The following is a 7,525-nucleotide window of genomic DNA, read 5'->3' on the forward strand; positions in this document are numbered from 1 at the left end:
TAGAGGACGTAGAACTTCATATGCACTAAATTATGTATGGAAACTTGTTCAAAATTGTATATGGTCATCCGTTATTGAATATATATTGTATATTCCTCTTGAATTCTTTTTGGTTCTAATTTAAAATTTGTTTGAAATTGTACATTCATATGCATGTATGTAGTACCGTAGAATATGTGAAACTCCTTCAAAATTAAAATAAAACACAAAAGAAATAAAACAATACAAATTAAAAAGAAAACAGGTTTAGGGGGGAGGGCTAAAACCCTAAACCTGCGGCGGCCTGTAGTCGCGGTTGGCCAGGAGAACCGCGACTAAAGGTCCTCCGCCCCGACGGACTGCTGGCGGCCACGTGGACGTGCCTTTAGTCGCGGTTCGTAAGAAACCGCGACTAAGGGGGGGGCCTTTAGTCGCGCTTAATTGGTCGCGGTTGCACAACCGCGACTAATGGCAGTTGCGAACCGCAACCAAAGGCCATTTTTTACCAGTGTAGTCATAGAAAGTACAATGATCTAGCGAATCGAGCCCTCAAAATCTGTCGCTGTGGTCTCGGAGTGACAATCGCCAGAACACTTTCTCTTTCAATGGTGCCCTGTTCTTCAAGAGTGCTCTTTCATAATCCACTTCAACTGTCCCGTGGAAGAAAGCTTTGTACGGATAAGCTGAAGAGTACTTCCCACTAGCCGCCAGCCAGATCTTCAGAGTTACTGAGTGGAGGCTGAATTCAGCGATGGCTAGCAGATCTGCAGCATATATGTGATACATATGTTGTTCTGCAATGTTTCAGCAAACAGAGGTAATAGTTCTGTTTCGGTTCTGCCCGACTAGGTTTTATTATATCTTATAATTTGCTCCCTAACAAAATGTTCCTACTCTCAACAAAAAAAATGTTCCTCATAATTTCAGTACTTTCACTGGATGAACAAGAATATGGTACCCATTCCTAAGAAAAAAACTTCAATAACTGTTTTTCTTGTAATGGATTTTAGTCCCCCATTACAACAATATAGGTGAATTAGTGAATACATCCAAGTAAAAAAAAGATATATCAATACATGTAACAAAGATACTATTTCTTCCCCACTCTGTGCTATTGTGCTAACCCCGTATCCATGGGGCAATAATCGAACAGCCCAACGATGAATCGACCACCCAATGTCCCAAACAACAATGTAACACTAGCACTCAGCACAGACAGAAGTTCAAATCGATGAATCGTGTTTTAATACTTTGCTAAAGGAAAAAAAGCTTAATAGTACAATCGTATTCCCCTTATTTAGTCTCATTTGGATTCCTTGTTCCAGGCATAAAATAGTCCTGAAAAAAGAAAAGTGATGAGAGGCCGGCCTAGCTAGCTAGTGATGCCGCCCCGCTGGCACTCTCAGGCCACTCTTCTCCCAGACGCAGTAGTTGTTCCCATGCGCGACGGCATGGAAGTCCGACGGGATCAAGTTCCCGAGATCGTACCGTGACCCGATCTTCATGATAACTTTGTCATCAATCATCGCCACATACAAATCTCCCTCGGCGGCGAGGATGTTCAGCTTGCTTCCCGGATGAATCCCGTTTCTCGACCTGACCGCAGCCAGTGCGCTGATCTCCTGCTTCAGGTTCCAGTCGAAGACGTGGTCGTAGAACTGCATGCACACTCAGTGAATGAATGTTATAATTCGCATAGCCAGCAGAAAATGTATTGTGGAAGTTGTGTTTGATATTGACAGGCCTAGGCTATATGGTGGAGCACTGGAGCGGCTGGAGCTAGTGGAGTACTTACAATGCATGGAACTCCTGGGTGGGTTAGAATGTAGGCGTAACCCTGCATAACCTTGTCAGAGGGGAAGGGCCATGAGTTCTGGGTGGAGCCAGTGTCGTGGTTGTCGACGAAGGTGACGGCCCTCTCCGGCATCCACCCGATCATCCCGGGAGCCTTGCCGCTGCCGTCCTTCATCCGCCACAGCTCGCCCTGCACCGCCGCCTGCAGCTCGCCCTTGGTGGTGAAGTCAAACGCCGAGGCCGGCCCGCCCACGGTTTGTGCCCAGTTCACCAGCTCCTGCCTGTCCACGTCCTGGTTGCGCGACGGCTCGCCGTTGCCGTCGTAGCGCAGATTGCTCCATATCTCCGCCACCACGAAGGTCGGCTTGGTGTTGTCCACGTACACCTTGGCGACGTCGGCCGAGTACCCCTTGGCGAAGTCAAGGCGCCATCCGGCGAAGCCGAGGTCAGACTTGAGCCAGTTGAGCCAGTCAGAGAGCTCCTGCTGGACGCGCGCGTTGAGGTGGTCGATGTCTGGGGCGGCAGCAAAGCCCGCGCCCGTGTCACGGTGGCCGCGGCCGTTGGAGTACTGCGTGTCATCGCTGCAGACCATGTCGGGACCCCAGTCGAGGCGGCTGTCGCCCGTGCCGCCCTCGAAGACGCAGTAGATGCCACGGCTGTCCTTGTAGTCGGCGCACCGGTGGTTGATGACGATGTCAGCGACGCACTGGACACTAAGCCTTACTGGACACCCTTGGCGCTGAAGGCAGCGATGAGCGACTTGAGCTCCGCCGCGGTGCCGTACTTGGACGCGTTGAGGTCGTAGAGGCGGCCAGGCATGTACCCCTGCGGCGCCACAGAGTGCGACGGCGGCGGGAGCCAGACGTGCGTGGCACCGGAGGCGGCGATGTCGTTCACGTGCCCTTCCAGGAAGTTGTACCACCCGCCTTGCTTCTTCCACGACTCCCAATTAAACCCCTGCATGCATAACCATATACACATTTAGAAATTAGAATCTTGGATCCACAGGTATATGATCTCAGACCAAGGTGTGGATGCCCGCGTACCTGGAAGAGGATCTGTGCTTGGGCCAAGCAGGATCCCAGGCAAAGCAACACAATGAGCAAGAGGCTGGCCGAGTGCTTCCCCATTTGCTACTCTCTGGCTCTTGCTAACGATCTGCTGTTTGAGCTGTGGTGTGGATTGCCATGATCGACCGTGCATGAGAATTTATAGGCGCAGCCCGGCGGACACTTTTGGGCCAGTGGATCGATCGAATGGATAGGTTCCGTTGCTCCAAACGAGAAGAGCAACGGCTTATCTCCATGGTGCTGCGACCCGGCTCATTCATTACGAAATGGATAGAAAGGGCAGCGTGGCAGGCTCGGATTGCGTGTTGGAAAGGACGCAGCGAACAGAGTATGGGTTTTCCGTTACGAGGGGCACCTTTTGGGTACGTTCGTGCGGCAGTGTGTTTTGTGACTTTCATCCGACTGGGATTTTTATATCTTCAAGAAACATCAATGAAACTGACGGAGAGCAAGGACCACAATGTTCAAAATGGTCCGTTTGGGACAACCCGCGGACAAATGAAACTAAGGTTTGGAATAGACCGGGATTCACAAGTTCGGTGTGCCAATTTCAGGGATTGGGAATTCACGGTTCCATTTAGCTAAGGGCTACAAATTGAAGGTTTATTTTGGACTTTTTCCCGTCACAGCCTATGCATGTTTCGGGGTGGCTGTGCACCCAAGGGTAGTTCGCGCAAATAAATAGAAGTACAAAAAACAGTCAACTTGATATACATATATTGGGCCACAAAAGTCCATGGTTAACTTTAAAAAAGGAAAAATACATATTAACCGCATCTGCGGCGGTGGAGGCGGTGCCGGCTGGTGGAGGTCCTAGTCCTCGCCGTGCAGTGGTGGCCAGATGCCGGCGGTGGAGGTGGGAGCAGCCCTGGAGTGGCCAGTGGTGTCGCAGCCTACATCGTAGTCTACTAGATGGACTTGTCGAGGCCAACCCCATTCGCCAGCTTCCCTGCATGGCTTCCTCGGTCGTTGGAGGTACCTCCATTGGCGCCTCCTCATCCTCTGGCAAGTCCTCCACTGCCGGCTCGTCCTCCCACGGCAGCAGCGGCGGCTATGGCGGGTCCACGTATTGGGTGAAGCAACGCAGTACTACGACCAGCCAATCGCCTGCGCTCTAAGGTGGGGCATATGTACTCCACCCACACCTCCTCATTGCCGGCGGTTGTTCTGCTCCTCCTCCTTCACCGTTGGCATATGCTCCGCCTCATCCTCCTCATAGCGCTTGCAGTCCTGCTCATTGTCGTTGAGGACCTCCAAGTAGGCCTCAATGGTTTGATGCTAAGTGACGTGCTCGGCCTTGAAGCACAGCGCCCACAACGATGAATCCACGACGCAGATCTGGCAGGAGAAAGGCCCGACGCTGGAGGATCTCTCGGTTGCAAGCTGGCTCGGGTGGCTCGTCGAGATGACCGACACAGGGTGCCTGGTTCAAATGCCACCAATGTGACAGGTGGACATCTGGACATGGCAGCGGCTGGCTAAGCTTACACGAGCCACTCGGAGCATGGTGTGGGAGGTGGTCGTTGTGGCGGCACATGGAAGAAACAACGGCAGCCGCCAGATAAGGAGCCCGCCTTGTGGTTGTTACAGTCGGGAGGAACCACCGGTTGACCATCGCCAGGGCCAAGAGGTAGGTGGACCGCGTTGGTTCCTCCCCTCGGTTGCTAATGCGTGGGCCTGCGAAGATGAAGGGAGGACACACGCGGACGCACACGCTATCCGTGGCCACCGCAAAGCCAGCCCAAATTTGGGATGGAAATGGGGGTTTGGGCTGGAAATGGGGGCTGAACATGATAGGTTCGACCGCGCGGTCCATTTGAGATGCCTCGTTGGGCCTTGCTGTCAGGGCCTTCGTGGGTTGGGAAGCTCTGATGATAAGAGATGCTGTACAATTGGTAGCTTATACAGCAAAACAAAGATTGTACAGGAAAGAGAAATAGGCAAAACTGGGATTAAGAACCAAAAGAGGAAAAATGAGGATAACAAATTAGGGTTTTTGGGATGCGTGCCGCCCAGCCTCCCTCTCTCCCTGGTTATATAGAGTACCCGGAGGAGCCACGCTTCCACATAATTTCATTACGGAGATCATTAAGTTCATAAGTACACTTAACTAATGATTACAAAGAGAGCCATCGGATCTGATGGAATGGATCCCAGCCATTCACTAACTGAAGAAACACTTGCTGTTGTGAGTTGCTGACGAAGAGGCCTGACAATACCCCTTCCTTGAGACCAGACTTCAAGGATGGAAAGAAGGAAATGTGGCTTGAACGAAGCTTGCATCTTCCCAGGTTGCTTCTTCAGGTGAGAGATTTTCCCAGTGTACTAACCATTGAGCAACAGGAATATCATACGAACCAGCCCTTCGTGGAACCTGACGGTATTGAAGTACTGCTCTAGGAGCTACCTTGATTTTCCCATCATCCGTGACCAAGGGTAGCGTAGAGTTTGGTACAGCCTTTGGACCCAGATGCTTCTTCAGTTGATTGACATGAAAAACATCATGTAAGAGAGTACCTTCAGGTAGCTGCAGCTGGTAGGAGACCTGACCAACTTTCTTCATGACTCGGAATGGGCCATAGTACTTTGATGATAATTTCAGAGAGTTGCGAAGTCCCAGCGCAGTTTCCCGGTAAGGCTGCATTTTCAGATATACCATGTCACCCACATTAAACTGTCTCTCTGTGCGTTTCATGTCAGCATATTTCTTTATGCGATTTTGAGCTTGCTGCAGGTTCTCTTTCAAAGATTTTAGCATGTTGTCCTGTTCCTCTAGAGTCACTTCCGTGTCAGGAGAGACATCACATGGTAAAGCTATTTCCTGGATTTGTGGTGGTTTGTAACCATAGAGTGCTTCAAACGGAGAGCTTTTGAGGGATGTGTGGTAGGAAGAGTTATACCACCACTCTGCAGATGGAAGCCAGTCCGCCCACTTTTTAGGTTCTTTGAAAACCATGCTTCGAAGGTATTGCTCCAAGCACTGATTAACCCTCTCAGTTTGACCATCAGATTCCGGATGGTGTGCTGTACTTAAGCTTAACTGAATCTGTAATGTGGAAAATAGTTCTTGCCAGAACTTTGATGTGAAGACAGTGTCTCTGTCACTAACAATGACCTTAGGGGGACCGTGCAATTTAAAGATATTGTCCATGAATAACTTTGCTACTTGCTGGGCATTGTATGGATGAGCAAGAGGGAGGAAATGTGCATATTTTGTTAGTCTATCCACTACGACCAATATGACATTTTTACCTTTGGATTTTGGAAGTCCTTCGACGAAATCCATGCTTAGTTCAGACCACTTTGTGTTTGGAATATGGAGTGGATCTAGAAGCCCAGGGTAGTGAACTCGTTCAGTTTTTGAAATCTGACACACCGGGCAGATTGACACCTTCTCAGCCATGTATTGCTTCATGTGAGGCCAATAGAATATGTGTTTCAGCCTGTGGTGAGTAACTCTGCTTCCTGAATGTCCTCCAAAGATTGATGAATGAAATGAGTTGAATATTCTTTCCTTGAGATCAGATGTGGATCCAATTACTATCCTGTTTTTATACCGGAGAATGCCCGACTGTAAGGAGTAATTGGGATGACTGTCAGCTTTGATTGCCATTTCCTGTAACAATTGCTTGCATTTATCATCCTCTCTGTAAGTTAGTTCCACATCATTTATCCATGTAGGTACTGCCACGGATATTGCAAGGCATTGCTCATCAGCTGGACAATGTTTACGGGACAGCGCATCTGCAACTGTATTTTCCTTGCCTTGTTTGTATTCAATGGAGAAATCAAACTCCAACAACTTGAGCATTAATTTGTGTTGTATTCCTTCGAGTAATCTCTGGCTAGATAGGTATTTGAGGCTGCGCTGATCCGTATGGATAATCAGTTTGTTTCCCAATAAGTAATGTCTCCATTTTCTCACTGATTCTAGTATTGCAAGAGCCTCCTTCTCATATATGGACTGTGCTAAAGCTTTAGGTCCTAGAGCCTTGCTGAAATAAGCAATGGGTCTCCCCTGTTGCATTAATACTGCCCCGAGACCCTTTCCTGATGCATCTGTCTCAAGATAGAAGGGTAGAGAGAAATTTGGAAGGATGAGTACAGGAGGTGTTATCATGGCAGTTTTAAGTGTCTCAAATGCTGCTTGCTGTGCATCAGACCAGTTGAAGGAGTTTTTCTTGAGTACATCATGAAGAGGGCGGCAAATAGAAGCATAGCCTTGAACAAATCTTCGATAGTACCCGGTCAGTCCTAAGAATCTTCTTAGTTGTTTGACTGTTTTTGGTGCCTCCCACGTTGCAATCTCTTGATTTTTTTCTGGATCGGTAGCCACCCCTTCACCAGACAGAATGTGGCCTAGATAAGCAACAGAAGGTGTTGCAAATGTGCACTTGGATAATTTGGCCTTGAGCTGATGAATTCTGAGGATTTGTAACACTTGCGTCAGGTGTTGTCTGTGTTGGTTGATGTGTTTGCTGTATACCAGTATGTCATCAAAGAACACCAACACGAATTTCCTTAGGAAGGGTGCAAATATGTTATTCATCAACTGTTGGAAGGTGGCCGGAGCATTAGAGAGGCCAAACGGCATGACCATGTACTCGTAGTGCCCTAGGTGTGTGCTGAAAGCAGTCTTAGCAATATCATCAGTATTCATTCTTATTTGATGATAGCCTGAT

General features: G+C 48.9%; 1 pseudogene; it reads right to left on the reverse strand.

The window, feature by feature from the left end:
- Nucleotides 1–1,355: 1,355 nt before the first annotated feature.
- On the reverse strand, nt 1,356–2,903 carry LOC124651844 (annotated as a pseudogene).
- Between the last annotated feature and the right edge of the window lie 4,622 nt (nt 2,904–7,525).

The sequence above is a fragment of the Lolium rigidum genome, chromosome 5 (assembly GCF_022539505.1).
Source record: "Lolium rigidum isolate FL_2022 chromosome 5, APGP_CSIRO_Lrig_0.1, whole genome shotgun sequence".
Lineage (NCBI taxonomy): Eukaryota > Viridiplantae > Streptophyta > Magnoliopsida > Poales > Poaceae > Lolium > Lolium rigidum.